Below are 6,644 nucleotides of genomic sequence, written 5' to 3' on the forward strand. Positions count from 1 at the left end.
GGCCGGTATTGCCAGGTATATAAAACAAAGACTAAGACCTAGTTGTGGCCTTTAAGTAAGAGACATTTTAACAGAGAATTCATGAGGAAACATTTAGAGGTAGTTTATGATTCCAAGCCAAATTTCGAGTTAGGGGCTATAGGATTTCATGAGAAGGAGGTCAGTAAGGGCTGGAGCAGCCAGAAAAAACTTCCCGTGAAATATGGCACTTGAGCTGGGCCATGAAAAATTGGAATGACTTGCTAAAAATGGTTGGTTATTATGTGCCAAGCACAACAACTGTCGGAATAGGAGCTGTTATTATCCCCATTTTACAGAAGGGGAAACTGAGGTTCAAAGAATTTCAATAATTTGCCTAAGGGCACACAGCTAACAAATAGCCGAGTCTGGATTCCATCCTAGGATTGACTCAAAGGCCACCCCACTGCCCACTATGCTCTGTGATGTCTGGGATGACCAGAAGGAGATGCTCTTTCAAAATAAGAGGAAACCTGGGGGTGTGTGGGAGGAGGGAAAGAGAGTGGGGTAGCCCAAGACTGCTCATGTGTCACCCATGGCAGCCCTGGAGTTTTGAATTGTGGTGCCTTGGGTATCAGCCCCTATGAACAAGGAAGGTCTCCGAGTTTGAGGAGGCCTCAGATCTTGTCTGCTCTTCAGGGGCACGTGTACAGGGCAGCAAGATGAGACACAGTGAGAAACACTGATTTTGCTCTTTCTCTTTGCCTATTTTTTTCCCCAGGATCATACTGTTGTTTCTTATGGAGGTTGTGGCTGGGTTTTCTTCTTCCACCAACTGTAAAATAATATTGTTACCATTGTTTGTCTGCCTTCTTGTACTATCTGCCACAGTTTAATCTGCCATTACAAAGTATAAAGACCTGATGCACTTACTGAAATGACCTGAGTTTGGTTCTGTGCAGGAACGAATTTAGAGAAACAGTCTTGGTTGTAAACACAGGGTGGTCTAAGAATCTAGGCCTCGTGCTTTGTACAAAACTCCAGTCTGTCACTATTATGAAGTTTTCTACTTTACCACTTTATTCCAGAGGTTGTCATCAAATCCTATCAGAAATCCTGGTACTTATAAATCTGAGGGCAGAACCCTCAAATTTGGGAAGCTGCCCATCCTCACTAAAAGGTCACATCCACACGGACTCACCTGTGCCTTAAATTTGCAAACATGGGGAGGTTCCAACGAGGAAGTTTCACTCCCCAAGGTGACATTGTCACTGAACTATGGGAGTTAAAGTGAAGACAACTGTCTTCTTTGGTCCTGGACATCACTCTCCCCTGTGTCTCTTTTCATAAAATTGTGTTTTAATCCCTTTTCAGCGTGGGAGTGGAGATGGAGGAGGTCAGTTTCGTTCTATGTTGACAACTATCTCTTTGGTTCCACAGAACAGTGAGATATGGGACCTAGCTGAATGTCCTCAGGTGGGGCAGTAGTGAAACAGGTAACCATGATGCGCTCTAAGAGCAAAAGCCAGACGAGACAGTAGCTAAAGAAAAACCGGTGTTGGAAAGAGCACTGGGTTTTGAGTCTGATGGATGTGGGTTCAAATGTCTGTCACTTGGTAGCCATCTAATTATCTCCTTGAGTTACAGTTTCTTCACCTAAAAATCTGGGTAAATAAATTGTAACTTCATAGAGTTGTGGTGAGGATTAAATGAGATAATGTAATATAAAAAGTACTTAGCTCGATGCCTGGCATATATTAAATTCTCAAGAATAATGGCTAGTCTTCCTTTCTTCTTCTGATTATGATTATTATTATTAAACTCATTCAAGTCTCACTTTTCTAATCAGCAAAATGAGAATAATATTAGCTGCTCACTAGATTAATGGAAATAATACAGGCGCATGCACTTGGCACATAGTAGACATTCATCCATCCATTTGTTCACTTTCAGTCTATTATCTGGTATCTATCAAAAGTTTATCAACCTTGGGAGTTAGGAGAAGGACACTCTATTTGACCAACAGACCTTAATCATCTTAAATGGAGCAATGCTTTTGTGACGTGCTCATTCCGTCATCCACACCTGTTTTCTGAACTCCAATATGTCCTGGGAGCCAAGAAGATCCAGGAATGTCAACAGCCCACTTTGTAGAGTGGCCGACAGACCTGCCACATGACCATAGAGATCTCAGCTGGCCCACTCTGCATCTTTCTACAGAGCTCTACGAGTGGGGCTTTGGTGAGTTCACCTCTCTGTAGCACCCAGGGGAGCGTGGGTGTCACCTGCCTCTGTGGGAAGGAAACAGCTCCTGGATCTTTCTGGTTTCTGGGTTGTATCCACCCCGGGCTGCAGCTGTCACTTTGGGCAAAGTTCAGGCAGTACCTCTGTGTTGAGGCAGAGGGCAGGTTTTTCACAAGGCCTCCTGAAGGAGGAAATAATCAATTGGGGTCAAGTGTTCCAGTAGAGCAAGCAGTGAGTTGCACAATCGGCCAGCAGATACTGGCTGTGCCGAGAGAGGGCTGGTCCGGGTATCAAATGCTGCCAGTAGACGGGGGGCACGGACAGGGAGGACCAGGCTGGCGCTGTGCCTGTTCCCCAGTCTCTGGGCAGTTGCTCACCTCTCTTTGTAGAGGAACCAACTGAGCCTTGACCACTAATATTGAATGAAGTTTAAATCAGAACTGGTGACTTTGCAGGGGACACCTTTAGTGTCTGGGCCCCAAGGAGTTCATTTCTCCTGCCTTCAGGTGAGTGGCATTGACGTCAAGTCAGGCCAAACAATACTCAGGAGGGGCACTACCCTTGTAGGATTCCTTACAGATGACAAACTGGTTTACTTACGGTCATGGACATTTAAGATAAGCCAAGATAGGTCTGGAGTGAGATTCGAAAATTTGGCTGACAATTGGTGGCTAAAGTGGGCACCTGTGATTGGAATCTCCATAGACTCCAGCTAAGTACAAATATGAAAAGTCTATTTTTAAAAATATATAGTTAAATTTGTTTTTATTGATTTCAGAGAGGGAGATAGAAACATCCATGATGAGAGAGAATCATTAATCGGCTGTTTCCTGCACATCCCACACTGGGGATCGAGTCCGCAAACCCAGGCAGGGACCCTGACAGGGAATCAAACCATGACCTCCTGGTTCATAGGTCAATGCCCAACCACCGAGCCATGCCGGGCGGGCAAGGAAAAGTCTATATTAAAAAAAAAAGAATTATGACAAATTCAAGGGATAGAGGAGAAACAGGGATAATTTCAAGTCCAGTTGCATGAACCTGAGCAAACACACGCACGCACCGGCCAACAATGCTCCCACAAAGACTTCCATCCGTCATGCACAGAACTCCTAGACACACTCTCAGCCACTCTCCTTCCCTAGACTCTCCTCCCTGCAGACCCACTGCACACAGCACAGATCCCCCAGCTCCCCCCCCCCCCCCCCCCCCCCCACAGCCATCAGATAAACAGTCCCCTTAGGAAGCTGATTAATAAAACTATTTTATCTATAATTACACTTGACTGATAATAATGTCCTCAGAGCCTGCATGGTTAGATGGACTCAGATTGTAACGTCCAGATTAGGCCTGAACTCCCTTTGAACTCCGGCCACGCTGCTGGTCTCTCCAGCTCAGAGATCACTAATGGCTCCAGCTGGATTCGCCCCATGGAACCGGGCGGGTAAGGAGAATTCCAGCTCCCCGCGGCTCTCTGTTCTGCCCGACGCTGTACAGATGGTATCTGTGGACACACTGGCTGACACGAGGAGGGAGGCCCAAGTCAAATGACCGCCTCCTGGGAGCCCACCGCTGCGTACCTTGGTGGGTCTGTTTTCACACCAATGTCAAGCTCAGATTCCAAGGAGGAAGTCGCTGTGGATGAACGCTGCCTCGCAGACGGACACTTGAAAAGACACCCTGTTTAATTCCTGGGTCTTGGGCTCTTGGGGTCAGGCTCCAGGGAGCCATAATTAACTCTTTAAAGAGTTCCCGGTGTCCTGCAGGTAGTAAAATGCCTGATTCTTTATGATGTAACGCTCAATGGAGGCAGCAAGGAGGCCTTTTAGGCTAATTACACGTTGGAATGAGGTTAATGACATGCCGGGGATTCTTTGCAGGGCTCCTCTGACATTGACAAGTCACTTAGTAACACACTAGGGCTAAAGGCAGTGATGGCTTTAAAAGACCGCAGAGGGTGGGGGGTCAGGGTGAGGGTTGGCGGGGGCCAGGGGGCGCTGAAAACTGAGCTGGACGAGGCCCTGACATCATTCCCTAAATCTCATCTCTTCCTTGGGACTAGATTCCCGATTTCCAGGAATTAAGAGGTCTACATTTTTTAAAAATCCTCACCTGAGGATATATTTACTGATTTTTAGAGAGAAAGGGAACGAGAGAGGGGGAGGGATGTGAGAGAGAAACATCGATTGGTGGCCTCCCACACGCTCCCTGACTGGGCATCAAACCCGCAACCTCCTTTTGGTATACCGGACGGCTCTCCAACCAACTGAGCTACTCGGCTGGGGCAGAAGGTATACATTTGAAACTGAGATTCCACGGCATGGGCCTGGAGGCGTGGGTCTCAACACGCTCCTATGCATTTTATATCCTTTAGTCAAGGACGATAGAAAAAGCCTGCTACCTAAGGGGATACTTCTGAAAGGAGCAGACAGCATGTCGGCACAAATATCATAACCCAGATGCGGATTAAAAGGAACAACAGGTTTACAGGGAAATGTCCAATACGCAGGGGTGAGTTCCGGTAGCAGCCACCGGCAGGAGCGGAGCACTGCTGTGAACCCATTTCGCAGGTGACCACCTGGCGATGACAATCACACAGAGAGGCCCAGCAACTACTCCTCTCCGGCCTCTGTTCAGGGCCAGGCCGGCACTTGGCCCCCTGCACAGCTGTCCCATGGACTGCAGCCTAGACTCCAGGGTTACTTTACTGACTCCCCAACAGCACGGAGCGGAGCCTCAGGGTTACCTTGGCACTTGAAAGAAGGTACCCTTTTCCTCCTGGTGGAAGGATTGGGGCAAGGCCAGCTCTGCCCACTGGATGCCAGTGTCTGCTCTCCCACCAGGTGCCCCTTTCCCTCCGCATATGCAGACGCTCAGCACCTACCTCCGCTCACTGGTGCCTCCTGACTGGGCTGGGTGCGAGTCCTCTGCCGTGGTCATCGCTCTGCTCAGAGAAGGCCCCGGCTGAGGGGACCCCCTCTCCTCAGTGAGAAGGACACCGCATGGCTGCCTCCAGGCCGGGGACCCCTCCTCTGGGTGTCCCAGCCCCGAGGAGGCTCCCAGATGCAGCCGGGTCCCAGGTTGGCAGCCGGCAGGTGGGGCGCCCACCTCCACAGTGCCCACGCGGTGGCAGAAGGCTAGGCGAGCCTCCTGTTCCGATGGGAGCTACCAGAGGTGGCGGCGGAGACCCGGGGAGACACCTGCTCGCTCCCCGAATGCTGCCGAGGGCTGAGCCAGCTGCCGGGCCGTGGTCTCCCGAGGAGGCCGGCGTGGTGTCTGGAGAAGCCACGGAGAAATGTGTCAGACAGAGCTTGTCAGCACCTCAGCGCCCTGCCAAACAGTAATTAGCAGCGCCTGGTGCCACCCCGGAGAGCGAGGGTAATCGCTGCTCCCTCACTTTATAGAAGGGTAAGTGGAGGCCCCGGGAGGTCAGGGAACCACCTTAGCCAGTCAGAGGCTACCCTGGGCCCTGAGAGAGGCTGACTCAGAGGTTACCCTGGAGCTTGGGTGAAGCCAGGCCCGTGGGGACACCCCAGGCAGCTCTTCCCCAGGGAGATTGTGGGCCCCAACAGGTGGGGAGCCTTCTGTCTTCCTCAGGGCTCCCTTCTCTCTCTCAGCTCGGCCTCCCCGTCACCCTGTCTGACTCTGCTTTCTACGCTGGCCCGGTGGGCCTTTGTCTAGATGCAGGGGTGGGCAAACTTTTTGACTCGAGGGCCACAATGGGTTCTTAAACTAGACTGGAGGGCCGGAACAAAAGCATGGATGGAGTGTTCGTGTGAACTAATATAAATTCAAAGTGAACATCATTACATAAAAGGGTACGGTCTTTTTTTTTTTAGTTTTATTCATTTCAAACGGGCCGGATCCGGCCCGCGGGCCGTAGTTTGCCCATGGCTGGTCTAGAGCGCAGCCCTCCTCTTGGGGGGGACGCTAGTTCCGTGTGAAGAAGAGAAACATCTCCCAGCAGCTCATGCTGGGCAGGCTGCCACCTGCATTTCCCGTGTGAGGTTCACAGAGCACGTTAGCCTAGGTCAGTGATGGCGAACCTATGACACGCGTGTCAGAGGTGACACGCGAACTCATTTTTTCAGTTGATTTTTCTTTGTTAAATGGCATTTAAATATATAAAATAAATATCAAAAATATAAGTCTTTGTTTTACGATGGTTGCAAATATCAAAAAATTTCTGTATGTGACACGGCACCAGAGTTAAGTTAGGGTTTTTCAAAATGCTGACACGCTGAGCTCAAAAGGTTCGCCATCACTGGGCTAGTAGGAGCTCCAAGACGTTGTCCAGGAAAGAAACCTGTTTGGTTCTGCTTACCCACCATTGCCCAAACGTGGGAGCACTTTTCCCAGTAACATCCATTAGCATAGCACGCGGCTCGTGTTCTACCGGACACGCCCTGGGAAATCCTGGGGGAGACAGTCAGTTCCCCAGG

This window comes from Myotis brandtii, unplaced genomic scaffold, assembly GCF_000412655.1.
Source record: "Myotis brandtii unplaced genomic scaffold, ASM41265v1 scaffold187, whole genome shotgun sequence".
NCBI lineage: Eukaryota > Metazoa > Chordata > Mammalia > Chiroptera > Vespertilionidae > Myotis > Myotis brandtii.